The 27,593-nt window shown below is 44.1% G+C and overlaps 2 long non-coding RNA genes across 3 annotated transcripts; one reads left to right on the plus strand and one right to left on the minus strand.

Annotated features, from left to right (window-relative positions):
- Window positions 1-1,858: 1,858 nt before the first annotated feature.
- Window positions 1,859-23,807, minus strand: LOC147109124 (uncharacterized). 2 transcript variants are annotated; one of them, XR_015080176.1, is made up of 4 exons: window positions 23,083-23,807; window positions 19,900-20,020; window positions 7,491-7,562; window positions 1,859-4,327 (listed from the first exon to the last, which is right to left on the minus strand). It is a non-coding gene; the product is annotated as an uncharacterized LOC147109124 (long non-coding RNA). The 2 variants fall into 2 exon arrangements; XR_015080175.1 differs by lacking the exons at window positions 1,859-4,327; window positions 7,491-7,562 and adding an exon at window positions 10,357-11,922 and having other exon boundaries at window positions 23,083-23,805.
- Window positions 23,396-27,094, plus strand: LOC147109125 (uncharacterized). Its single transcript, XR_015080177.1, has 2 exons — window positions 23,396-23,493; window positions 26,178-27,094. It is a non-coding gene; the product is annotated as an uncharacterized LOC147109125 (long non-coding RNA).
- The last annotated feature ends 499 nt before the right edge of the window (window positions 27,095-27,593 follow it).

The following is a 27,593-nucleotide window of genomic DNA, read 5'->3' on the forward strand; positions in this document are numbered from 1 at the left end:
TTTATAAAGTTTTAAATACTTTTACATTATTTTGAAGAATGTGAAGTAGTTTTAAACAGAATTAAAGCGTAGTTATTTTGATGAGCCGGCTGGGATCACGTGGGCACTGGGCAACCAATGGGAGGTTGCAAAAGTTCATTCATGAGTTTGATAGTAAGAACTGTCAAACTCATGAAAACTCAGGGCGCCCAAAACAGCACTTAAACTACAAATAAAAGTTAAAAAAACATCCCACTAAACAAATGAACGATGAATAACTGTAAAAAACTATTTAAAAAAATTAATCAAATTAAAAAAAATTTTTTTTTTTAACAAATCGGGTCTAAAAATACACTTACCTTACTGTAAATTCTTTAAAAATAATAAACCTGTGGAAAAAAAATTCTAAATTGTATTAATAGACCACTTACCTGTAAAACTAAGTACTTACGTCTGGTTTTTTCAAGCGTAAAAACCGGAGGCCTTTACGCACGGGCAACTCTTTACAAAAAAAGGAATTTCAGCGCGCACGCACTGCCTGATACATCGCACGCATTCTGCCTCTTAACCCCTTGGTTCAGAGGACAGGAAATGCCGGTTTTCAGCTGTGCATCCTGAAAACCGGCACTTCCATCGGGCCCACGCGTGAGTACCCCTTCCGTACTCACGCGTTGGGACCCGAATTACTGGGCCAATAATGCGATGCCGGCAAAAGCAACTATAAGAGACAAGGCACACCTGATGTATTTGAAACTGGTGGATGTAGAGGACAGGAAAAAAATGGAGAAATTGTTCCAGGGGCCCGGTAGCAAATCACAGATTTCTCATAATGTTGCTTACTGCTGCAACTTGTAAGTTCAGCAAGTTATTAACTGTCCACATTGAACTTCTGTAGTGTTCAAGGTGAAAACAGTCACTTGGGAGAGAGTTCTGAGATTCGTGGGCAGATTCAATGTGTGAGGCTTCAGTGGTGGTATTCTGATTGGACTATTTCTGACTGTTGAAGTGCATTTAAAGCAGTTCCAGTGCACCTGTTATAGGAACAGGAGTAGGACATTCAGCCTCTTGAGCCTGCTTCGCCATTCCGTTAGATCATGGCTGATCTGTACCTTGACTCCATTTACCTGCTTTAGCTCCGTATTCCTTGATAACTTGACCCAACAAAAATCTATCGCTCTTAGTCTTGAAAGCTTAAATTGTCCGCCTTTTTTTGGTGGCGGGGGGGGGGGGGCGGGCGAGTGAAGGGGGGTGGAGGGAAGTTTCTGATTTCCCTCATGAATAGCCTAGCTCTAATTTAAGATTATGTCCCCTTGTTCTTGATTCCTTCATCAGAGGAAATAGTTTCTCTGTATCTAACCCATCAAATCCTTTTAATATTTTAAACACCTCAGTTAGATCACCCCTCAATCTTCTATACTCAAGGGAATAAAAAGTAAGTTATAACAGGTTGCCACAGCCTAACTCTTATTAGCATGTTTGAAAGGAGTGCTGGTCATGGTTGAGTAAAACAAAAGTAATGCATTAAGAAAGAAAAACAGGTTAGCAGCCAATATCACAGGTCATGGAGCCTGCCAGAATTACATTTGGCTTGCAACTAGACATGTAACTAACTAGGCATGCTTTAGTAAGCTCTGCTCTACAAATAGCTGAGCAACGATTAAATAAAGCAGCTAAATACTGTTCCATATACAGGGAAACTACTTCTTAAGCAGTTACACATCATGGTTTATGTTACCTGGTACAACTGAAGATAGGGAAATGTACTCTAAAATCAGAAGTGCAATACCTAAGCTCAGCATTGCGTTAGTATTTACGCATAAGGATTTTGGTTTCTGATTTTAAAATGAAAACCACCAATGAAATCACCCAAGATAAAAAATTTATGAACTTGTTTTTAATGATTTAAACACTGGAGAAACAGACTGAAACTATTTCTGCTGACTACAAAAAAAGTCTTTACAAAATACACTTCGATGCTCTTAAGATTTTTCAGTATCCTGTATGTTTGAATATTTTCAGAAATAATTCGTAAGTAAACTAACTTGCAAAATGTAAGCACTTCAGATGGTCGAATGAGACAGTTTTCTGATTACAAGAGTCAACCTCAGCATTATATTATAATTTTTAAACCGTTGCTTGTGGGACAGCTATCCCAACCAGGGCCCAGCTATTAGTGTTTTAGGGTCGACTGTGCTGGGATTATCTGAGGCTTGTCCAGATCTAATGTTTGGGTTGTTGCTGAAAGTTGACCTGATATTTCTCTTACGATTCTGTTCCGTAGCGGTTATTTTACAGAGTGGCTCACCTGGCCACTTCAGTGGGCATTAATAGTCAGCCACATAGTGTGCAGGACTGCAGTCACATATAGGCCAGACTAGATAGGGTTTGCTATGTTCCCTTCACCGAAGGACATCAGTAAACCAGTTGGGTTTTTACAGCAATCTGGCACAAATTACCAGATTTATTTAACTTTAGTTTCCTAATTTACCATGGTGGGATTTGATTGCACAATCTTCTGATTTGCTAGTCCAGTATCATAACCCCATCATCACTATACCCTTGCGAAACTTTTCCTCCATTTCGAGACTATTTCTTACATCAATTTGCTTTCCAAGGCATAATTCAAGCCTGTTTTAAAAATCAGTGCCAGGGCATCAATCAGCATGACACTTCTTATTTTTTCCTAAATCACGAAAATTCTTCAGCGAACAGGTTCCACATCAGTGCTTATGATTCATGTATAATCACCATCCGTGTTCCTTAGTGTTCTGCGATTAATCTACATTGATATTAATAAAGAGGCAATGCCATCGGGAATATTTAGCTGGAGAGAGGTGGAAGTGGGACAATCCCGTTAAGGTAACTCCCTTTGGAAAAATTCCCCTACAAACATTGAAGGGTTTTTATAACACAATGTGAGATACAAACAAAACATTTGGCTTGTAAAATGCTTCGGAGTATTTGTCTAGTGGGACTACTGCAGTTATGCTTGAAGTTAACTTTATTTAATTGTTTTAATGATTTTAATAACAATTTTATTAGAGCCTTCATTTGATTCCCATCTGTTACAAGCTTGCTTTATTTATAGAATGCCACACAGTTGAAAACTCATATTTACTGCATAAAACACAGAAAGCACATGGTAAGCTCGAAATAAGAACTTCTGAACCTGAATTGAACAAATGCACTATGTCCCTTCAAAAAAAATATTTTCCATCAAAAAGTGATTTCTGTAGTTTCATATGACTGTAGTTTGACACAGTTATATGGGGGATGAAACCATCCGAGACCAATACACCGGACGCTTTTCAGGCGTCCTTGGGGCATAGCTCGTGTCCCCGCAAAACTGGTCATTTCTGTCCCCGTTTTGCATCCATAAAACAGGCACAACGATGACCAATTTCTACCTCCTAGTTTCCTCGGAGTGAGTTGGACTTGGCCTCCTATGTGCCTGAACACAAGAAAATCACATGCAGGACATCTGCAAACCCATTTTAATAGTCAAGTGAAGCTCCCACCTGTTTTTGGATGGCAGCCCATCCCAAACTTGACCAGGCAAAAAGTAGGTGGAAATCAGATGGAAATGATGTCCTGTTTTTGGGCATAGCTGGGATGAAAATTAGACTACCTGATATTGCAAAATCCTCCATCTAGTGGATGAGCCGAACACACAACCCATCTCATCCCTCGGGAATAATCACCAGCACAGCAGTTCAGTATTTCACTGCTGGAGCTGATGGAACATTCTTCTTCTTAGGCAGTCCCTCGGAACCGAGGATGACTTGCTTCCACATTAAAAATGAGTTCTCAGGGGACTGATTAGTCCAATGCGGGACCTACAGTCTCGGTCACAGGTGGGGCAGACGGTGGTTGAAGGGGCGGGTGGGTGAGGTGCTTGGGTTGACGTGCGCTCCTTGCGCTGCCTGCGCTTGGCTTCCGCTTGCTCCTGGCGAAGAGACTTGAGATGTTTGGCGCCTTCCCGGTTGCTTCTCCTCCACTTTGTGCGGTCTTGGGCCAGGGATTCCCAGGTGTCGGTGGGGATGTTACACTTTTTCAAGGAGGCTTTGAAGGTGTCCTTGAAGCACTTCCTCTGCCCACCTGGGGCTCTCTTGCTGTGTCGGAGTTCCGAGTAGAGCGCTTGATTTGGGAGTCTCGCATTGGGCATGCGGACAATGTGACCCATCCATCGGAGCTGATCGAGTGTGGTCAAAGCTTCGATGCTGAGGATGTTGGCCTGAGCCAGAACACTGATGTTGGTGCGCTTATCCTGCCAATGGGTTTGCAGGATCTTGCGGAGGCAGCGTTGGTGGTACCTCTCCAGTGCTTTGAGGTGCCTGCTGTACATGGTCTAATGGAACATTACATCATTACTCAATTGTTTAATTTTCCTATTTTTTTCCTATAATCATACTAATGTGCATGAATTATTTTTAAGAAATAGATGGAAAATAAGCCAACTCATGAGGTTATGCTACGGCGCTGTGTGCGGGGAAACAGGTGCGCAATAGACAAATCTGTTCCTGTGTCCTGGACAGAGTTGAGGCTGGCTGCCACCTCCGGCCAGATCTGGCACATTGCCGACGTGTGAGGAAGGTACCCTGGAGTGCCAAGCAGGACAAATTCTCCTTGCGCCCATCTCATGTAGCATGTCGACCATTTTCCCCACAGGCTCCATTTTGTACCTTTACATTAGGTTTGCCTTCTCTTTCGTTTGGCCTGCATTTCTTTCACCCAATGCCGCCTTTGGAAAAACTGGCAAATATCGAAAAGAATATTTTCAGCCTTTTTAAAGACCACAAGAATTTTTCTCCCTATTTGGCCACATACAGGTGAAGTCTTTAGAAAGGCTGCAAATGTTTTTTTGGGTTAGTGGCTGCGTCGCATCAGATATCCCCCTCACGCTTCCAATCACGTTCCCTGTGCTTGAGCCGATGTTTGCAGAGAATGGATTCAAATGATTTAGACGGTTTGACCTTGTGAACTCGGAGAGGTCAGGTCACCATGTTATTTGTGTAGCACGTGCATGAGGTGCCGCAGTCACTGAAGCGGGATTGTATAATTAACCTCCAGGAACTAAGTAGCCCATTTATTTTTCGGATTCAAGGGTAATGACCTTTCTGGCAGTGTTTGATTGTGAGGTGCGTTAGAAATGACTGACTCCCACTGATTTAATGCTGAGACTGCAAGCTTAGGTGTTTAATCAAAGAAAGGAGCCATTAATTGCCAAGGGCACTTCGGAGAAACAGCTGCGTCATGGTTACACTATAGTACATTTTACTAGTAAGCAGCAAAGTAAATGTTTAAATACGTCATTATTTTAATATGTAGTTAGAGATATTAAAATAGAAATTGTGAGGCTCTTGCTGGTGGCAGACAGCCTCGGTGGATGTGAGTGTGGATTGGAGCTAGGGTTACAACATTGCATGCCCGATTCTGGGTCCCGTACTTGCAGTTAGCAAGGCTCTACCCCTGGCAACCTCAGCATACAACTCCTATCTTATTGTGATCCAACAAGGTGAAACAAGCACAACTTATGTGCATAGAGGAAGCTTCGTTGCATAACGGGGGTAAACAATTTAAATCTTACTAATTTTCAGAAGATATAAAAGAATCTAATTTTGATTGCTGGGTAAATCTCCTCTTAGCCTTCCCTACTCGAGTGCAATTAGGCCAGTATTTCAAGACTGTCCTCAAACTATGGTTTCTCATCCTTGCTATCATTCTGGTTAATCTACACTGTATGTTCTGTTATGAATTTAATATTCTTTACATAACCGGGTGCCAATAAGTGCACGTCGTTGCTTTTTTAACTAACCAGTGCCTTAAGCAAGTTCGTCATAATTTCTTTGATCTTGTACTATATGGGCCAGAATTTGCGATGGGTAGTAATGGCGAATTAACAGCATTCGCTGTTATTACCCCTTTGAAACTGACCGCATCTTCAGGATTTAGCGCATGCGCAGCCTAATGCGGAAATCCTGAAGTTGTGGTCGGTCATTCACTGCTCCGACACTGGCTGCACTATTCCCCCCACCCCCACTCCCACTAATAGAACCGACAATCAGTGAAATCTGTCAAATCAGGGAAATTGCCGAAAACCTCTGCTCTTCTGCAGTAATTATGCAGCACGGTGGCATAGTGGTTAGCACTGTTGCCTCACAGCGCCAGGGACCCGGGTTCGAATCCGGCCTCGGGTGACTGTCTGTGTGGAGTTTGCACATTCTCCCCGTGTTTGCGTGGGTTTCCTCCGGGTGCTCCGGTTTCCTCCCACAGTCCAAAGATGTGCGGGTTAGGTTGATTGGCTATGATAAATTGACCCTTAGTGTTAGGGGGATTAAATACATGGGGTTACGGGGATAGGGTGGGATATGTGTTGGTGTAGGGGTTACGGGGATCGGGTGGGATATGTGTCGGTGCAGGCTCGATGGGCCGAAATGGCCTCTATCTGCACTGTGGGGTTTCTGTGATTCTGTGATTCTGTGAAATACCCCACTAAAAGTTAGACCCAAAGGGATTTGGTGTAACTGGGGATTTAACAGGGTATTGACTGCTAAACAAAGGTTATGGCCCTGAAAAACTAATTTTAATTTTGTGAAGTGTCAAATTTGTCCATTTTAATAAAAATTAAAATTTTTAAGAAACTTTTTAAAAAAGCTACATTTTCTTTTAACGTTTGTTCATCTTTATTTCAGGTTTGCCTTTTCCCCATGTGAGAGCCCCAATCTTTGCTTTGCTCTCTCTAACATTTAAAAAAGTTAGGGTTAGAAATTCGGCTGGTTAGCGCCTCCTGTTAGCACCTCGGGGCGCTAACCACTTACTGCCTGGGCGCGGCAAGAATATCGCCTCCCGCTAAATTCGGCGGGAGGTTTGCAGCGGTGGTATAGCGTTGCGCCCCAATCTCCTTCGCCCGGAGATCGTGATGTGATCTCCGTGCGCATCGTCCTGATAGCGCTGCGGACCCGAACTTTGGTTTCGCTCCCTGCAGCATCGTCAGGTGACTACACCGGCAGCTGCAGGAGGCGTTCCTCGAGAGGCCGAGCACTTCGGGGGCGATACCTAAAGGCGAGGTGGCCGAGGTAGGAAGAAAATACTGAAATGCTCGTTCTGTTTGTTTTGCTTTTTTCCCTAGCGCTCGATCAGCTTGGCAGTCTGCTGCGTACATCGGGCTGATTGGGCCGGATCGCGGCTGCCGTCGGGGATGAGGTAAGTTTTCCTCTTGCAGAATCTGCAGCGATGGCCCTTCCCTTTATGGGCGGGAAGGAGCCTTCCAACATGGCAGCGGTGCACGGCCCAGTGTGCTCACCTACCGCCCCGCCTGCTGCCTGTTGTGTTCCAGGAACGAGATGGAGCGCTTGATTTAGCTCCACTTCCTTCCTGGAGCGCAAAAGCAAATTTTTTAAAAGTTGAAACTCATTAGTGCCTGGTGCTAATTTTTTCAACTTTTAAAAGTTAGCGCCCCAAACGGTGCGATAATGAATTTCTCCCCCTTAGAATTTTAAGAGCTTACTCACTTCCTTATTTGCTGTCTGTGAGAATTCTGCGATTTGATTGGCTGCTTAGACAGCTTGTTGATGTCACTGCAGCTGAAGAGGAGATAGTTAGAGCCAGAAAACTGGAACATGAAATCATTCTATGGAATAGAAATTGCGTTAGGCCCATTATCAGACCCGAAATGGGCCCCACGCACAGAGGCCGGCCTAAAAGGTGGGCCTCAGCCCTCATTAACATTATGTGAGCAGGCTTCCACAGATAGCTCACCCATTTTATAAAGGTGAATTTCAGTGCCCCGAAGGTAAGTCCTGGGAGGAGGTCATGGAGCAGCCATGAGGAAGTGTGGGGGGAGGGGGGAACAATTGAGATACTGTGGAGTCGAGGAGCACTCCTGCTCCTCCTGGCTCCAGAGAAACATTTGCTTCTCTCTATAAAATTGCACCTGGCCATTTTACTAATCTGTCTATATCCTCGTGAAGTCTTTGGCACTCCTCTCACTGTTTGCAAGCCCCCTATTGTTGTGCCTTCAGCAAATTTTGATATTGTGGTCTTTATAGCCAAGCCCAAAGAAACAAAATGGACCCAACACTGACTCTTGAAATAAAAACAGAAAATGCTGGAGATACTCAGCAGGTCAGGCAGCATCTGTGAAGAGAGAAACAGAGTTAACGTTTCAGGTTGATGACCTTTCGTCAGAACTGGAAGAAAGCAGGAAATGGAACCGATTTTTAAGCAAGTGTAGTGGCTGGGAAAGGGGGGAGGGGATGAAAGAACAAAAAGGAAGATCTGCGATAGGATAGAAGGCAGGAGAGATTAAGAGACATTAAGAGATATTCAAGGCAAAAGGAGATGGTAATGGGACAGGTTTAAAAACCTGACTCTTGCCTACAGACTTTCTATGGGCTTTTGCACTGTGACTTGCGGTGTTTAGAAATCCGGAACAGCACTGCGCCCTCTGCGCAGGGATCTGGAGCCTGCGTGAACAGGGTAAGCAACTGATTGTCTCCTTAATCAATCAGATTGAAGAATCCTTACTGAGCCACGCTGGCAGGAATTTTCCGGGGGGTCAGCGGGCGGGATCAGTGGTGGGTCGGGTGGGAAATGTGATTTTTTAGAAAGCCGGTCAGGACCCCGCTGTCAACCCACTGCAACGCGCCTTTCCCAATGTCGGGTCTGTCAGCGCTGGACAAACCTGACTGGCAGCGGCGGGCAACCCAATTAAACTCATTAGCATCTAGTTGACAGATCATTCACAGGCATTTTAATTACCTTTTCACTTTAACTTCATGGCCACGGAAACCATGCAGTTCGGGGACCATGGCTATTAACCTGAGGCAGGAGTTCAGTGGCCATTGCTCCAGCTGATTACTTGACAGCTTCAAATGTATGGTAAACGCTCCCACTTGACAGGTCATCACTTTCCTCAGCCACAAGTTGTTTCTCGGTCCATTTCCAGCACAGATTCTGCAGGCTTTCCACTTTTCATTCTCCATCTAGTAGCAACTCTTTGGAAGAACTCTCTCACCATTGACAGAATGCTTCTGTCATCTCTACTTCACCTGCCATCTATTCCATCAACATGGGTGCCCTGCATACTGTCTCACCTTGGTCCTCAGAATCCCACCACGATCAGCCCCAACACCAGGCAAACCAGCAGCACCAACAACAACACCAACCTTCTCCGCAATCAACTGATGCTGCACAGGACAGAGGGCATCAGCACCCGAGCACATTGCTGCCCAGGAGGCCAGGGATGGCCTCACCATGGCCAGATTTACTTCACTTGATGCAGTACACCCTGGCTACCACATGATGCACCAGGTTGGCACCACCCCACACCAACACCATAAAGCATCCCTACAATGCCTAAGCCATTCCTTTCACACTCATCGCCATTGCGGGGATACCGTTATGTCTCACCATTCACTGCAACTCACTAAGCTACTTCCAAAGGTGCACAGAAATCTGTCCAAGAACGGAAAGTGTTGAAAATAAAGGTTTCAATGTTTAACAGCACATTAACAGAAACTTTACATGAACATTGGATAAAAGACCCAAGTGGCTACCTTTGTGTGTTATTAGTTGATATGATGGCATGAGGATTAGGGTGAGTATAAGGGGTGGTTAGTGAGTTGGGTGATAATGTAAATAGAAAGAGAGAGGGATGGGTGGACGTGCAAGGTAAGTTGGTGTGAGTAAGGATGTGCAGGAGTAGGGTAGGAAAGGCAGAGTAATGGGAATGTGATGAGAGGCACAGCAGGATGAAGGCGAGTGTGGCTTTGTACTAATATTTCGCGATCTACTGAGATCATTGAAATGTTTGTGCCACTGCAGCCTGGTCCACCTGACGACATCCCTGCTTGTGACCTCCTGTGCAATGTGTAACCAGGCTCTGTTGGTCTCCTGGGGAGTTGTCTTCCATCCATCGGAAGGGAAGAGGACCTCCCTGCATGATCTGACTCCCTCCATAAGCATATGGAGGGAGTCTTGGGAGTACCTGGGAGCAGCCCTGTGCCTCTGTGCAGTGATTGTCAATGTTTGCAGCAATTCACTTCTGTAGAACACTGACAGCACAAATGTTAAAAGAAAGTTGGCTGTGGTCCCTTTAAGGAAACTTGAATGACGTCACCAACCAGCTTCCTCTAATTGGCCCGGGAAACGCACTGCTGGGCTTAACAAGCCTTATCAACGTAAATTCATTTTCGAGAGTGGGATGGAGTCAGCAGCGGGGTCGGGACCCACCACCGACATTGCCCGCCCTGGACCTGCCGAGGTAAGGAAAATCTCAGCCGCAGAGTCTGAACAGGGAAGTGTCAGTTAGAATAGGTATTGAATGTAAAATCATGTACAGAAAGCAAAATAAAGAGAGGGAACGAAAGATGGAAGTAAGAGAGAGAGAGATAAAAGAGACAGAAGGAAAAATTTTAAAGGAAGTTTTTAAATCTCCAACAATAATTAAAATCTGAAGGAATGATACTCCACACTTGTAAAAGTTAATTTTCAGTGGCAGAGAAATTGTGTGGCAGTAATTAAGACTTATCACACCATTAAAAATTCACTTACACTTGAATGGAAAAGCCCTAACTTTTTCTGGTATTTTTAATGGGTATCTATCACGCATATACTTCAATGTCGAGTCTCTCAGTGAGATACTGTTATAGTGAAGCTTCTGGAGGAGTAGGGCAACTCGTACGGCAACTTCCTGATTTCTGTGTTTAACTGCACATGTGTGGTTGCTGGAAGTTGCTGTCCGATTTACTCTTTCATAATGGTGAGCGCTGTTAGCCTCACTGATATTTTTACCGCAAAATCCAAGCCAATTAATTATCGCATTCCTGTCGTCAGACTCAGTGAGCACTGCCACAGGAGATCAGCTGGTCTTTTAAAAATAATTTTGGATAATTGTTGTCACAAATCTATACTGTCCATTTTGCTAATTCTTTGGATGAACAAAAAACTTGTACTGTCTGATGTAATAAAACTCACTATGCACTTGGTTTGAGTATAAAGCAAGGCTTTAATCAACTTGTTTCAGAACATGGAGGTCTAGTTGTACTTCACTAGTTCCTGTCTTACAAAATGTCTCTGGGCAAGCTGGGCCCACGCCCGAGTATTTATACTCCTTGGACGGTGCCACCAGCTGGCCGTCCAGTGTTATTTCATGAGTCGTTTCTTTATGATGATGAGATTTAGAACATTCTTCCTGCCTAAAAGATTTGGAAGTCCGACGACTTCCTCTTAGCAGATTAGGCGGACCACGAATAGCCGCAGTCTTTTAGATCTTTGTTTATGGCTAGAAGGCACATCTCCCCGGACCGTGTCTTGGTCCCTGGGCCGCTTGATCCGTACCGGTGGATCGACAGGGCCCGTGTTGGCCTGATCGACCCGAGGGAGGCTGGGGAGATCGTGACTCGGGTGCGGGTCCCCACAGGCGCAGAGCTGGCTTCATCCTGTTTGATAGCCGGGGATTGACCGGCATCCTGGCCTCAGGTGGCCATCCCATGGGGAGCGCTCGACTCCCCGAGTGGATCCGGTGGGGCAGCCGGCACATCTCTCGATGTCCCAGGTAGGGTGTCATCTTTGGGGGAGCACAGAGTGTCGGCATCATCACCGTGGGTCCCTCTATCAGTTGGGTCTGTGGAACCGGCTGGACAGGGAGCCAGGTCCCGGAGCGAAACGATGGACTCCCGGCCATCAGGATACCGGCACGTGCATGTATGTGGGATTGACATCTGTGAGTTCTACCTCGTCGACGAGCGGATCGTTTTTAGAAGATAGGACGAATCTTCGGAGCAGCACGGGGCCGGGAGCTGCCAACCATGACGAGTCATCAGAGAGTGCTGTAAGTTTGGGTAGTGTGAGAGTTCTTTAATTGTTATTTCTCTTTAAATCATTCTTGATAAGATTACTTAAGCAGTTTAAGTAAAGGGGAAAAGTTAAATATTTGGGATTCTGTTGGTTTAAGAAGAGTAAAAGAAGGTTACACTGCAGTAGGAGTAAATTGGCACAGCAGGCAGTGGAAACCAGTTTTCTAACCAATCAGCAGGGGTAACTCATTTGGCTGCAAACAAACAAACAGTATAAAAAGACCAGTCCTAGTGCGAGCAAACACTGAGTGCGAGTCATCAGAGAGTGCTGTGAGTTTGGGTAAGTGTGAGTTAGGGTAAGTGGGGTGTTAGGTGCTCTTTTCAAACTTTAACTCTGTGGGTTGTAGTTAATAAGGCCTTTCTGGTGCAGAGTGACTGTTGGTGAACCATTTAACTGATGTAATTAGAGGGATTGATTTAATTTAAATCCAATTAATTAAAGGGGATACTAGCATCTAAAATCGGGCAGAGGGTGTCCATAACTAACAATAAAAAATGTAATTAATTACATAGAATGGAGCAGGTGATGTGTTACTGTTGCGAGATGTGGGAGCCGGTGGACCCCATTGAGGCTCACGGTGATTACGTCTGTGACAAGTGTCTGCTGCTACAGGAACTCCAGATCCGTGTTGATGAGCTGGAGTCTGAGCTTCAGACACTACGACACATCAGGGAGGGGGAGAAGTACCTGGACTCTTGTGTATCAGGAGGTGGTCACACCTATGAAGTTAATTAATTCAGATGTAGCCCATGGTGCGACTACGAGTGAGGCAGGTATGGGGATCCAGGAGGTAGAGCTGGAGGAACCGCAGCCCTTGCTCTTGTCCAACAGATTCGAGGTTCTTACTCCCTGTGGGGATAGGAGCAGGGACTGCAGGGAGCATGAGCAACCTGGCCACAGCACCGTGGAACGGGGGGCCATTCAAGAGGGGGGAGTAAATAGAAATGTTGTAGTGGTAGGGGATAGTATTATTAGGGGGATAGATAGAGTTCTCTGCAGCCGAGAGCGAGAGTCCCGAAGGCTGTGTTGCCTACCCGGTGCCAGGGTAAAGGACACCTCCTCTGGGCTGGAAAGAAACTTGCAGTGGGAGGGGGTGGATCCAGTTGTTGTGGTCCATGTTGGTACAAACGACGTAGATAGGACTAGGAAGCCGGTTCTGTTAAAGGAGTATGAGCAGCTAGGGGTCAAATTAAAAAACAGAACCTAAAGGGTAATAATCTCTTACCTAAGCCACGAGCAAATTTGGCTAGGACAAATAAAATTAGAGAGTTAAATGCATGGCTCAAAGACTGGTGTGGGAGAAATGGGTTTTGCTTCCTGGGACACTGGCACCAGTACTGGGGCAGGAGGGAGCTGTTCCATTGGGACGGGCTTCACTTGGCCAGTGCTGGGACTAGAGTCCTGGCGGATCATATAACTAGGGCTGTAGAGAGGGCTTTAAACTAACTAGTGGGGGGAGGTTCCTAGAGAGCAAATAATAAAAATGACAACAGAGAAGGTCATAGACTTAGGTAGCAGAGGGGAAATTAAAAACCAGAGCGTGTCAGGAAGGGGCAGAAGGTATGGAGTAAAAGGTAAAGTAATAAAAAGGGCAAAAGCAGGAACTAAGTGTCACAAAACATCTTTGAAAGTTCTCTATCTGAATGCACGTAGCATTCGTAACAAAATAGACGAGTTAATGGCACAAATAACTACATATGGGTATGATCTTGTGGCCATTACAGAAACATGGCTGCAGGGTGACAATGCCTGGGAATTAAACATACCAGGTTATTTAACGATCAGGAAGGACAGGCAGGAAGGAAGGGGAGGTGGGGTGGCTATGCTAATAAAGGAAGGAATCACTGTAATACAGAGAAATGATATTGGGTCAAAAGATCAGGATAATTAAACAGTTTGGGTGGAGGTAAGGAATAATAAGGGGAAAAAAACACTAGTGGGCGTAGTCTATAGGCCTCCGAACAGTTGCAACTCTGTTGGACGGAGTATCAATCAGGAAATAGTTGAGGCTTGTAATAAGGGAACATCTATAATTATGGGGGATTTTAACTATCATATTAATTGGACAAATCAAATTGGGCAGGGCTGCCTTGAGGATGAGTTCATTGAGTGTATTAGGGATGGGTTTCTTGAGCAGTATGTAACTGAACCGATCAGGGGGCAAGCAACCTTAGATCTGGTCCTGTGTAATGAGACAGGATTAATTAAAAATGTCCTAGTAAAGGATCCCCTTGGAATGAGTGACCATAACATGGTTGAATTCCATATTCAATTAGAGGGTGAGAAGGTTGGATCTCAAACAAGCGTGCTAAGCTTGAATAAAGGAGATTATGAAGGTATGAGAGCGGAATTGAGTAGAGTGGATTGGGAAAATAGATTAAAGGGTAAGACGATACATGATCAGTGGTGTACATTTAAGGAGTTATTTTAAACTTCCAAAAAATATATATTCCACTGAGAAAAAAAGGGTGTAAAAGAAAAGACAGCCATCCGTGGCTAAGTAAAGAAATTAAGGATAGTATTCGACTAAAAACAAGGGCATATAAGGTAGCCAAATCTAGTGGGAGGATAGACGATTGGGAAAACTTTAAAAGACAGCAAAAAATAACAAAAAGATTGATTAAGAAAGGGAAGATAGATTATTAAAGTAAATTAGCAAAAAATATAAAAACATAGTAAGAGTTTTTATAGTTATATAAAAAGAAAAAGGGTGGCTAAAGTAAATGTTGGTCCCTTAGAGGATGAGACCGGGAAATTAATGGTGGGAAATATGGAGATGGCAAAAACACTGAATGGATATTTTGTATCAGTCTTTACAGTAGAATATCCCAACACTGGACAAACAGGGGGCTATAGGGGGGGAGGAGCTAAACACGATCAAAATCACTAAGGAAGTGGTACTCGGTAAAATAATGGGACTCAAGGCGGATAAATCACCTGGACCTGATGGCTTACATCCAAGGGTCTTGAGGGAAGTGGCGGTAGGGATTGTGGATGCATTGGTAATAATTTTCCGAAACTCCCTGGACTCGGCAAAGGTCCCGGCAGACTGGAAAACTGCTAATGTAACACCCTTATTTAAAAAGGGCAGTAGACAGAAGGCTGGAAACTATAGACCGGTTAGCCTAACATCTGTGGTAGGTAAAATTTTGGAGTCCATTATTAAGGAGACAGTAACAGGACATTTGGATAATCATAATTTAATAGGACAAAGTCAGCATGGTTTTATGAAGGGGAAGTCATGTTTGACAAATTCGCTGGAGTTCTTTGAGGAAGTAACATATAGGGTGGATAAAGGGGAACCAGTGGACGTAGTGTATTTAGACTTCCAAAAGGCATTTGACAAGGTGCCACACAAAAGATTATTGCTTAAGATAAAAAATCATGGGATTGGGGATAATATTCTGGCATGGATAGAGGATTGGCTATCTAACAGAAGGCAGAGAGTTGGGATAAATGGTTCATTCTCAGACTGGCAATCAGTAACTAGTGTTGTTCCGCAGGGGTCAGTGCTGGGTCCCCAACTCTTTACAATCTATATTAACGATTTGGAGGAGGGGACCGAGTGTAACATATCAAAGTTTGCAGATGATACTAAGATGGGAGGGAAAGTAGTGAGTGAGGAGGACATAAAAAACCTGCAAGGGGACATAGACAGGCTAAGTAAGTGGGCAGAGATTTGGCAGATGGAATACAATACTGGAAAGTGTGAGGTTGTGCACTTTGGCAGGAAAAATCGTTGAGCAAGTTATTATCTGAATGGCAAGAAACTGGAAAGTACTGAAGTACAAAGGGATCTGGGGGTCCTGGTGCACGAAACTCAAAAGGTTAGTATGCAGGTGCAGCAAGTGATTAAGAAGGCCTGTGGAATGTTGGCTTTCATTGCTAGGGGGATAGAATATAAAAATAGGGAGGTATTGCTTCAGTTGTACAAGGTATTGGTGAGACTGCACCTGGAATACTGCGTACAGTTTTGGTGTCCATACTTAAGAAGGGACATACTTGCTCTCGAGTCAGTACAAAGAAGGCTCACTCGGTTAATCCCGGGGATGAGGGGATGGACGTATGAGGAGAGGTTGAGTAGATTGGGACTCTACTCATTTGAGTTCAGAAGAATGAGAGGCGATCTTATTGAAACATATAAGATTGTGAAGGGTTTGGATCGGGTGGATGCGGGGAAGATGTTCCCGATGATGGGTGAAACTAGAACTAGGGGGCATAGTCTTAGAATAAGGGGCTGCTCTTTCAAAACTGAGATGAGGAGGAACTACTTCACTCAGAGGGTGGTAGGTCCATGGAATATGCTGCCCCAAAAAGCTGTAGAAGCTACATCATTACATAAATTTAAAACAGAAATAGAGAGTTTCCTAGAAGTAAAGGGAATTAAGGGTTACGGGGAGCGGGCAGGAATTTCACTGACTAGATTACACTTCTTGTATTTAGTTATGTGACCAATAAAATTGAAATTGAAATTGAATTTGGACATGAGTCTAGGTTCGGATCGGACATGGCCCTGTGGGTAGCGGAGCGGGCCCAGGGGCCGTGTAGCCTGATCCTGCTCCTATTTCGTGTGTCTAATTCTGTTAGATTCAGGAGATGGTTCTGTGATAGTAGATTGGCGGTTAGGATCAGATCAGCCATGATCTTATTGAATGGCGGAGCAGGCTCGAGGGACCGATTGGCCTACTCCTGCTCCTATTTCTTATGTTCTTATGTTCTTATGTAGGGATGTCCCGTGGGTGGAGTGACGCTGGAAGCTGAAGAATCGCTCATGAGGTGTGACATTGGTGGACATAGAAAGAAGGGACCTCATGGAATGCAACACGTCAGGGAGCATAGTTTCCCACTGCTGGTCTGGTAGGTTGCGTGACCTCAGTGCAAGACGAACAGCGTTCCAAATGATAGCGTTGTATCTCTCAACCTGTCCATTACCGATGGGATGGTGCAGTGTAATTTTACTTGTGGCGATTCCCCGTTGGGAGAGATAACTTTTGAGTTCGCTTGACATGAAGGAGGGACCCCGATCAGAGTGGATGAAATTGGCCGTACTGCAAAGGGAAAAGACTTGATCAAGGCATTTGATCACTGTGGAAGTAAGCATATTGGGACAGGGGAAAGCAAAGGGAATGCGTGAATATTCATCCACCATAGTAAGTAAGTAGGTGTTTCGCATTGAGGGAGGCAATGGCTGTTTAAAGTCAATGCTGAGTCGCTGCATAGGCTGCATAGCATGTATGAGTGAGCCATCCGATGGACGGAAGAATTGCGGTTTTAATTCCACACAAATTCTACAGGAGGAGCATGTTCTTTTCACATCTTCCGTAGAAAATGGGATTTTTAGATCGCACAAAGTGCAATATACGGGTAACGCCAGGATGGCATAAATCAGTATGAAGATCCGCAAGAGTCAAAGTTGACATGGAAGAGCAGAAAGCCCGCGTGAGGGTATCTGGGGCCACATTCTCTTTGCCGGGTCAATAATGTATGTTGTATCCAAAGGCGGCCAATTCCATCCTCCAGAGTTGTATTTTGTTATTTTTGGCCTTAGTGCGTTTCCAGTTATCCAGCATAAAGGCCACGGAGCGCTGATCGGTTATAAGTGTGAAATGGCGATGAGCGAGAAAATGACTCCATTTACATACAGCTTCGATGATGGCCATAGCCTCCTTCTCGACAGGAGGATAATGGAGTTCGCTACCCTGCAAAGTTCTGGACAGAAATGCAACGGGTCGACCACCTTGATTCAAGGTAGCAGAGATCGCCACATCCGATGCATCGCACTCGACCACGAAAGGAAGATTTTCATCAATGGAACGAAGCGTGGCTTTTTCCAGTTGTCGCTTGAGGAGGTTGAAAGCTGAAATAGCCGTTGCCTCCAATGGAAATGACTTTGCGTGAAGCAGGGGCTGGATCTTGTCGGAGAAGTGGGGTATCCATTTCGCATAATAGGCGAACATGCCAAGAGCCCGACGAAGAGAGCTGAGATTCGTAGGAGGAGGGAGCTCTTGAAGCGGACGAAGTCGCTCCGGATCCGGTTTGATGACACCGTTGCCCATCCAGTAGCCAAGGATGTTGATTGATGGTACTGATTTCACAGATTTGGACTCATTTAAGGTTAAGTTGCGACGACAGAGAACGTCAAAAAATTTCTGGAGATTGGCATCATGTGCGTTCTGGTCATGACCAGCAATGGTGATATTATCCAGATATGGAAAAGTGTCCGTTAAGTTCTCCTGTTTGACTAGGCTATCCATTGCCCGTTGAAAGATGGCCACCCCATTGGTGACCCCAAATGGAAGGGGACAAAACTGGTAAAGCCGACCATTGGCCTCAAAGGCCGTATACTTTTTGTCAGAGTCCTTTAACGGTACTTGATGATATGCGCTCTTTAAATCAAAAGTTGAAAATACCTTGTAGTTGGCAAGGTTATTGACCATGTCATCAATGCGTGGTAGTGGGTAGGTATCCAGCTCAGTATACTGGTTAATAATTTGCTAGTAATCGATGCAAAGACATTTCTTGTGTTGCTTCAGAGGATATTTAACAACGACGACTTGAGCCCGCCAGGAAGATGAACATGGCTCAATGATACCGTCAGCGAGAAGGCGAGAGATTTCTGCCTCGATAAAGGATCGATCATCTTGGCTGAAACGTTGTGATTTAGTGACTATGAGCTTACATCGGGGGGAAAGATTGGCAAACAAGGAGGGCTCGTCGAGCGAAGCTGCTGAAAGCGCACAAAACGGTACTTTGGAAATAGAAAGCTCCGGCTTTGACCCTCCAAACTCAAAAGTGAGTCTTCGTGTTGTTTCTGGAAATCCTGTCCCAGGAGCACTTCACTGCATAGGTTTTTGAGCACCCTGAGCCGGGTGGAGAAATAAGTGCGGCCATTGAGAATAAGGTCGACAAGACAAAAGCCGGAAGAATTAGTGGTCAATGTCGTCAGAGCCATTGCAATTTCCCTGTCCGAGTGGTAAATACGCAGTTTTAACTTACTGACAGCCTGCTCACTAATGAAGCTGTCAGAGCTGCATGAGTCAATTAGTGCGCTCAAAATGTGTCCATTTACCGAAACCTTGGTGGTTGCATGGGACAGACTTTGGGGAAAAACAGCTGTGATGGGCGGAGGGGCAGTTTTACTCTTGACAGCTGTAACCTTAGTAGTGGTTCTTGGGGGAGGAGCTGTTTCACAAATAGCAGCTGTAACCTTAGTAGTGGCTCTTGGGGGAGGAGCAGTTTTATAGATAGTAGCTGCAAAACTAACAGGAGCTCTCGACCAGTATACCTTAGAAAAGTGGCCTTTCTTACTAACAGTGGCTCTTGACTGGCATACTTTAGAAAAGTGACCTTTCTTGCTGCAATGATTGCAGGTTGCGTTAGGAGCAGGACAAAATTTCCTATAATGGAGTGCACCGCCACAGAAGAAACACTTCCTTCCAGATTGCCAAGATGCCGCTAGGGCGGGATCGTCATCAGTGTAGGTTTCTAAGGTAGGGTTTCATCAGCCAGGTTGGAGTCATCATCCGTGAGGGCTTCTGCCCGAGGGCTATCGAAGGAGTCACTAAAACTGATAGCAGCAGCCTGTGCACATGGTGAAAGATAGGTGTCTGCATTCCTCTTTGCTAATTCCAGAGAACATGCCTGGTCATAGGCAGCCTGTAACTTGAGGGTTTTATTCTCCAACAGACACTGATGTATGAAGGGAGACGCAATCCCGTTAATAAAAGAATCATGAATTAACTCCTCCTGGTACTGCTCAGCTGTAACAGCTTTAAGATTACAATCCTTGCTGAGCCTGCGAAGTTTCTGAAGGAATTCGTCAAGTGATTCCCTGGGTTGTTGTCGAGTTGTGGCCATTAGATGCTGAGCAAAAGTTTTGTTTGGGGCCTTGACATATAGCTGCTGTAGTATTTGGATAGCGGCATCATAGTCTACACAGTCTTCGATATAATCAAACACATGAGGGGATACATAATTAGCAAGCATTCGTAACTTATTAGAAACATTCTCACCACACTCCTCAAGGAAGTTGCTAAAGGTACAATACCAGTGTTTCCATACCTTAGCGGCTGTAAGTGAATTCGGGTCCAGGTCGAGACGGGTGGGTCTGAGTAGTTTCTCCATGATGGATCGATTACTTGTCTGAGTTCCCTTCCATGATTCAAGTCATAGCTGGCTGTTCCTGAAATCACCCAAAGCGTGGAGTCGATATCAAGTTGATTAAATTGATGTAATAAAACTCACTACACACTTGGTTTGAGTATAAAGCAAGGCTTTAATCAACTTGTTTCAGAACATGGAGGTCTAGTTGTACTTCACTAGTTCCTGTCTTACAAAATGTCCCTGGGCAAGCTGGGCCCACGCCCGAGTATTTATACTCCTTGGACGGCGCCACCAGCTGACCGCCCAGCGTTATTTCATGAGTTGTTTCTTTATGATGATGAGATTTATAACACTGTCTATGGTTATATGTGTTTCTCATTGGATGCTGTGATAATGTCATTCGATAATTCTATTCTCATGGTATAATATGCTAACTGTTAACTAATATTAAACAAGTTACATAAGATCAATTGTGGGAGAATTGTGCAGGTTGAAGATAATATGAGTCCGACGGTTCTGATAAACCAATGATTTAAGACTTGTGAAGGAATACGCCATAAAACCTATTCAGGAAAATACACCATTCTATGAAAGAATTCTGGCCTCATTAAAACATGACAAACTGGGTTTGGAAATCTAGAAACCTAACGATGAAAAAGCTGTGGTAACATTCAGGCTATTGAGATAAAATAGTTGTTGACACTGAATCAACAGCCTTATTGAAACAGAAGGTTAAAGGCTCCTGACAGTCTGAATCTTTCAGAACAAGACAATGGATCACCCTGGTTAAGGTGTTCTAATTTACACTTCATAAAGAGGCACAAACAGAAGGCCTTAGTAAAAATGACATCAAATAAAATGCACCTGCTATTACACCATTTTTTATGGTAAGCTTAGGACACCTAGACTAGAGATATAATTCTGTAATGCTACCAGCTGAAGTGACTGTAAGAATTGCAGAAGTCAGCAGAAAAATGACTAGAGATAATTAGCTTACCTCAGCAGAAAACCTTAAAGAGAATACCATTGGAAAAGGGTATAAATATTGAACTCTCAAATAGGATAGTAGACTCGCTGTAAAGGGGCAAAGCGATTCTCGGTTTCAGAGGCAGGCTCTGTAAGCCTACAACTCTTTCTATCTCAGGGATCAATGGTACTGTATTTGATTTTGGTGGATATCCTGAATAAAACTAAGAACTGTAAAACTGTAACGAAGTTAAGATTTGAGAACAAGGATCTCTGATAAGATTGTAAAACTTTCTCTTTTTGGAACTGTTAATGTTGCAATTGACTCACCAACTGTAAATTACATGTTGGTTCTTTAATAAATCTATGTATTTTTAGAATTGTCTCACATAATACTTCTGTATCAAACTCGCAAACTCAATCTCTGTACACTCTTTGGTGAGGAGTTGCAGAATTCTGGGGGAGTTTTCCGGACCCTCATAATATCTGGAATGTTACAGTCTAGCTAATCTTATTAAAAGTGCTATCTGGAGGATGGTAACATTTTCAGGTTGTTCCTTTCCTTTAGGGAGAGATAGTCCGGACCTTTAGACCCAATTAAGCGTCTTTAGGATTCGGCTACCTCAAACTTTAGTTGAAAGTGAACGTCTGAGTAATACGCCTGATCCAGGGTAGCCCTAAAGGGGCTAGGACTAGTAATTATCCCTTCAGACTGTCATTTAATATACAGCTAGGCTTTACTGTCCTTTTTAAATTATCTGATCTATCTTATCTACTGAAGCATTTCTACTTTCATTAACGTCGGGTCAGGTGGTCAGAACAGTGGCAAATGGAATTCAATCTGGAGAAGTGTGAGGTAATGCATTTGGGGAGGGCTAACAAGGCAAGGGAATACACTATAAATGGCAGGACACTGAAAAGCACAGAAGATCAGAGGGACCTTGGAGTGCATGTCCACAGATCCCTGAAGGTAGCAGGACAGGTAGATAAGGCAGTTAAAAAGGCATATGGGATTCTTGCCTTTATTAGCCGTGGCATAGAATATAAGAGCAGGCAGATTATGCTTGAACTGTATAAAACACTACTTAGGCTGTAGATGGAATACTGCATGCAGTTCTGGTCACCACATTACAGGAAAGATGTGATTGTACTAGAGAGGGTACAGAGGAGATTTACGAAGATATTGCCTGGGCTGCAGAATTTTAGCTACGAGGAAAGATTGGATAGGCTGGGGTTGTTTTCTTTGGAACAGAGGAGGCTGAGGGGAGACCTTATTGAGGTGTATAAAATTATGAGGGGCCTAGATAGAGTGGATAGGAAGGACCTATTTCCCTTTGCAGTGGGGTCGATAACCAGGGGGCATAGATTCAAAGTAATTGGTAGGTGGTTTAGAGGGGATTTGAGGAGTAATTTTTTCACCCAGAGGGTGGTGGGGGTCTGGAACTCACTGCCTGAAAGGGTGGTAGAAGCAGAAACCCTCATCACATTTAAAAAGTACTTAGATATACACTTGAAGTGCCGTAACCTACAAGGCTACGGACCAAGTGCTGGAAAGTGGGATTAGGGTGGATAGCTCTTTGTCGGCAGACACAGACAGGATGGGCCGAATGGCCTCCTTCTGTGCCGTAAATTTCTATGATTCTACAGAAGGGTTTCGACCCGAAACGTTGACTCTATTTCTCTCTCCACGGATGTTGCCTGGCCTGCTGGGTTTGTCCAGCATTTTCTGTTGTTATTTTAATATAGATTGGCAGTTGGTTTATAAACCTCATTAGAGGCTTTATTTAATCTCTAACAGGTTACAACTCTTTACAAAAACGATATTAATGCTTCTGAAAATGCTTTACACAAACACTGCCCCCGCTCCCCCGCCGTCCCCACCCGGCCATAGGCCACTCCAAGCCCCCTCCTGGGACTTGCCTGATTACTGGTGCTAACGTTGACGTCCTCGCTCGAGCAAGCTGCCCGTGGAGGCATGACCAGCGTCGGCAGCTCACCCCAAGTATGCAGATGCGGCCCGTGGACCGATTTCTATCGATCCTCGGGCTTCTTGCTTCCGAGGCCCCCCTCCCATGTTATAAAAAAAATCAAGGACCCCCTGTAACATAACAAGTAATTTTCCTGTATGAAAATTAGATATACAATTAAGCAGATTATTATTTTTGTTTTACTTACTTAATGTAAGAGCAGGAAAGTGCCTGGGTTCAATCCCTGGTCTATGCTGAGTTACCAGATCTGAGCGAGGGTGGCAGTAACATCAATGGGTTTCATGCCCTCAACTCAGGTTTCAAGAATTTCTAACTTCGTCTATTTTATTTAATATAGTTAAAAGCAGTGAGTGGGCTGAACTTAGAAACAATCAAGAAAAGCTATGCATGCACATTCTGAGACTATTCCAAATTGTCTCAATACACAGGGGAGCAGGGGAGACTACAGATGGGAAAAACAAACTAGTAATGGGACAGACCAACTCGCGGACCCCCGGAAATCTTCCCCTGGACCCCTAAGGGGCTGTGGACACCCCGGCCTGACCTAACCCACGGGTCCCAGAGCCAATCACCAGGAGGCATAATGAAGATTAATAAAGTAGGAAAAAGAAATCATGACTTCTCACAGTTGAATCGTGAGATTGCAAGTTGGGGTAAATTTTCGTTAAAAATCGCGATTAATTTGCACGAGTGGGCATTGCTTCCACCCCTGTACTAAAAGTTCCAAGGGGATCCTCCGAAAGTTTTCATTTAAATTTCAGCGTATTTTACTGCTGGGAGAGAGCCACACTTCTGTCCGCTTTCTTCATGATGTGAGGCTGGGGATTGAGGTCTTACATGTCTGCGATGGGCCTGCAGAGGCACAGGCTCAGCTCCACCCACCCCCAGGAAGCCCCGAAAATTCTGGGGCAATGTAAAGGGAGCCTAGACCTGGTGACACGGGTCTTCGTCCGCCCCCCCAACCCCCCTTTTCATGACCTTTGCACTCGGGAAATAGCCATTCCCTGGGGTGGAGCAAAGGTCAGGAAAATCAGTCAATATGTATATTTATGAACCCTAGGCATAGACTTTCATTCTGTCACACTTCCTTTTTATAATTCAGCTAAGATGTTTTGCTATGCATAAGAATTGTAATATTCGCATTTTTAGTTAAGAGATACATTATCTTGTAAGGAAAGCAAGGTACTGGAATGATTTATTCTACTTGAGCTTTGATGGCACACAAAAGAGACAGTTACTGTTTGCCATTTCTTACAATTATTCATTTGCTGAGACCCTGAAAAACCCTCTGAGTGATCGTAAACATTTCTAAAGAACATCTGCCTTCATTGTTACAATAAATAGTTATCCCTTCACAGCTATTCAGCATAACATACAAATATAATGAAAGATGTCAGCAAATTTAGAAACACAGCCATCTGTTATGTAAAGGTAAAGGTGTTGCTTCCAGTAAGTGTTAGAAATGTCTCTCGGGACCTGTAGTAATTGAGAATTATCCTCATGTTTTTAAAAAGAAATCAATAAATAGTTGTCCATCTTGACTTTTAGTGATAGGTATATAACTATTATGGAGCAAGAGAGATTAAGAAATTCATTTTTTTCTATTTTGATTTTGAATTCTACTTGCCTGTGCAAGATATAACTGGAGTTTCCCTATTTAAAATAATAAGCCCATTATTTTCAGAGTCCTGTGTAGCCATTCCTTGTAGAGGGAACCATCCCACCTTCCCCCATTAATTTCTGACTAATGGCTGTCATCCTTGGGAGGAGGTAAATGGGCTTACTTTGTGGTCAAGGTAGCTCCAAGTTGCTGCACCTGGTGATGGAAGATCAGAACCAAGAATGACTGCGCTGTGGCAGATTTAATAATCAGATGCCTAAGCTAGGCTGGCTTGCAGAACTGCTGCGGATTGGCTTGCTAGCCTCACTCATTAATGGACCTTGGGAGGGCAGACCTATCACTGGGAGCTGGAATTCATCCCAAAAGGCTCTAGATAGCTGATACCCTAACGTCTCATCTGAAAGATGGCACCTCCAACAGTGCAGCACTCCCTCAGTACTGCCCTGGAGTGTCAGCCTAGATTTTTGTGCTCAAGTCTCTGAAGTGGGACAAACAGTATGGAAGTTAACTGGTGTTCAATCCCTGTAGCTGTCTAAACTTCAGGAGCAACCTTACACACACTTGGAAATCCTTAAATGTTGGCATCATGCTGACTTGAGTCTAAACTCTGTGATGCTATAGGGAAAGATTATGCACTCCATGTTGAAAGAGAGAAAGAAAGACTTTACATAGGATTACATAGGATATACAACATAGAAACAGGCCATTCGGCCCAACCAGTCCATGCCAGCGTTTATGCTCCACTCAAGCCTCCGCCTGTCTTTCCTTATCTAACTCTATCAGCATAACCCTCTATTCCCTTCTCCCTCATATGCATATCTAGCCTCCCCTTAAATTCATCTATACTATTTACCTCAACCACTCCCTGTGGAAGGGAGTTCCACATTCTCACCACTCTCTGGGTAAAGAAGTTTTCTTCTGAATTCCCTATTTGATTTCTTGGTGACTATCTTATAATGATGGCCTCTAGTTTTGCTCTTCCCCACAAGTGGAATCACTTTCTCTGTATCCACTCTATCAAAACCTTACATAATTTTAAGTCCTCTATTAGGTCACCTCTCAGCCTTCTCTTTTCAAGAGAAAAGAGACCCAGCCTGTTCATCCTTTCCTGATATGTATACCCTCGCATTTCTGATATCATCCTTGTAAATCTTTTTTGTACCCTCTCCAGTGCCTCTATGTCCTTTTTATAATATGGCAACCAGAATTGTACACAGACTTACACAGGGGGGCACGGTGGCATAGTGGTTAGCACTGTTGCCTCACAGCACCAGGGACCCGGGTTCAAATCCGGCCTCAGGCGACTGTCTGTGTGGAGTTTGCACATTCTCCCTGTGTCTGCATGTGTTTGCTCCGGTTTCCTCCCACAGTCCAAAGATGTGCAGGTTAGGTTGATTTGGCTATGATAAATTGACCCTTAGTGTTAGGGGATTAAATACGGGGATAGGGTGGGATATGTGTCGGTGCAGGCTCGATGGGCCGAAATGGCCTCTATCTGCACTGTGGGGATTCTGTGATATATAGCACCTCTCATGATGTCCCAAACGCTTTACAGCCAATGAAGTACTTTTGAAGTGTAGTAATGTAAGAAATGCAGCAGCCAATTTGCAAGCACACACAAACAGCAATGAGCTAATGACCAGATATTCTGTTTCTTTTAGTGATGTTGATTGAGGGATAAATATTGACCTGGACATCGGGGATAATTCCCCTGCCCTTCTTCGAAAATAGTGCCATGGGATCTTTTGCATGCACCTGAGAGAGCAGACGGGGCCTCGGTTTAACATCTCATCTGAAAGACGGCACCTCCGACAGTGCAGCACTCCTTCAGGACTGCACTGGAGTGTCAGCCTAGATTTTTGTGCTCAAGTCTCTAGAGTGGGACATGAACCCACAACCTTCTGACATCAGAGGTGAGAGTGCTGCCAGCTGAGCCACTGCTGATACATTTGTTGGGCAAATGGAAGCTCTACCTGTTTGGATTTCTCAGTAGCTTGTCTTGGAAATTCGTAAATATACTGGTAGGTCTCTGTGCATGTCAGACACCTAGCTGGGCAAAATAAATATCCAATCCCCATGTTGGGAATCCTTCCTTTCTATTACGTGCCTGCTGGATTATACCTTGGTGAAATGTAATGACTACTGGAAGAATGCTGTAGGATTTCTAGGCCCTTGATGATGAAGTTGAGAAATCTCGTTCTCCATAGCACACTGCTCAGTGTCTTGCTGTGGGAATGGACAGCTATTGGAGCCCGCCAAGGTAGGGGTCAGAAAACAGGCAGCAGATGGGATGATGCTGAACATTGGCAACAGGAAGAAGAGGATAGAGGATTTCAAATTTCTGGATCTTGTTTAATTCCCACAACCACAATAAGAGTCAGGAGCAGATGAATGGCAGTATTTCAAAAAATAAATGAATGCAATGAAAAAGCCCATTGCACAATGTCATGCTTTCAAACAACTGCACAGCCATCTATTAAACCATTGCACAGTTTTGTGTCTAATAATATTGTTGTCTGTGAGTTTATAGGCTTTTTGCAACACGTACACATGAATGAATAAAAGTATACTAAAATTACATTGTCTTTCTTGTTTGTTATAAGATCCAATAAAAGACAAAACTGGAGCTCAGATGAAACTTCTAGGGTGCATGATTTGTTTTTGTTATAGTCACAGAAAGGGGCATCATGTTTATGGGTAAAGGAAGGCAGAGAAAGTAGTTTTATTTGAATAGCGGCCCAGGAGTGAAATGTAATGGCATTTGTAAAACTTGAGTTCCTACTGCAGCAAGTCCAGAGACACAAATCATGCCTGGCTGGAGGCTTTGCATTCCATTTAATGTTCCCATCTACTATGTACAGGTTTATGCTTTGCATCAATTCTTGATTTATATGAACTTCTCCTGCTCTTTTCAGCCATGGTGGCTTTCTGCACTCTGGGCCTTCACGTCACCTTGGTTTCCCAATTTCAAAAGTGCACATTACATGTCTGTAGATAAAGTGCTGACAGCAAATTGCCAAGTTAGTTTTAAATATTTTGATTTATTTCCTCACTGGTCTCCTCATTCCACCACACTT

This window comes from Somniosus microcephalus, chromosome 12 (genome assembly GCF_052327205.1).
Source record: "Somniosus microcephalus isolate GS21.2 chromosome 12, FLI_Smic_1.0, whole genome shotgun sequence".
Lineage (NCBI taxonomy): Eukaryota > Metazoa > Chordata > Chondrichthyes > Squaliformes > Somniosidae > Somniosus > Somniosus microcephalus.